Raw genomic sequence first — 1,129 nt, forward strand, 5'->3', positions numbered from 1 at the left:
ACGTCGCCACATCGAGGCACCACAAATCTGTTTCTTCTTCAGGTTTTAAGATCTAATCTCAGATTTCACAGAGAACACTCTTCGCTATCGGATTTGATGTTGAAGAAAAAAGAAGAAAAAACAAGAAAAAGAGAAGTTGCAGAGAGGAAGAGAGAAACCGTCGGGATAGAGAGAAAGAAAAGAAAAAAAATGAGAGAGTAAATAAAAATGAATCTGGTTTTTGTTGTGAATTTACAAAGTAAAAGAGAAGTATTTATATTTTTATTGATGGAGTGGTGGTCTTACGTGAACATAAGAAGAGTAAACATGATCATTCTTATTCATTCAATTTGATCTCACGTCTATATATAGTGTCGAGAAATAAGATATTTATTTCTCTAGTAAACCATATGTAGACAAGTGTTAAGGTGGTGAAGATACACTATTGTTATCTCTGAAACAAGTGTCCATTAGGTGGACAATGGATAATCATTATCTTTAACACTCCCCATTGATTATCCATTTTTATATTACGTAGTGCCTCGTTAAAAACCTAGTCATGGAAAAATCCATTGGGACAAAAACCATGACAAGGGAAAAAGAGTACACTGCCGTAATCTCCCCCTGAAAATAGTGGACCTAACTTTCTTATCACAGGTTACGCAAATACTGCATTCCGATACCATAAACGTGTTTTCGGAATGTTGTAGTCGGAAAAGCTTTTGTGAACAACTCAGCCGGATGACCGTACATACTCGATGTCCACTTCTTTATTTTTCTCGAGTTTTCGTATGTATGAGAAAAATCTTGGAGAGATATGCTTTGGTTTGTCGCTTTTGAAGTAGCATTCTTTGAGTTGAGCGACACAAGCCGAATTTTCTTCAAATACTTTCGTTGGCTCTTTCTCATTGACTATTCCGCTTGATTTTTGTATGTGGTGACTCATTAACCGAAGCCACACACATTCTCGACATGCTTTGTGAAGCACAATAGTTTCTGCTTGATTCGAAGATGTCGCAACCAGAGTTTGTTTCTGGGACCGCCAAGAGATCGCGGTTCCACCAATTGTAAAAACATAGCCGGTTTGTGTTCGACTTTATAAATATCATGTATCTGCAAAACCATACCAAACTCGGGGTTTCTAGGATAA

Source organism: Brassica oleracea, chromosome C8, assembly GCF_000695525.1.
Source record: "Brassica oleracea var. oleracea cultivar TO1000 chromosome C8, BOL, whole genome shotgun sequence".
In the NCBI taxonomy this organism is placed as follows: domain Eukaryota; kingdom Viridiplantae; phylum Streptophyta; class Magnoliopsida; order Brassicales; family Brassicaceae; genus Brassica; species Brassica oleracea.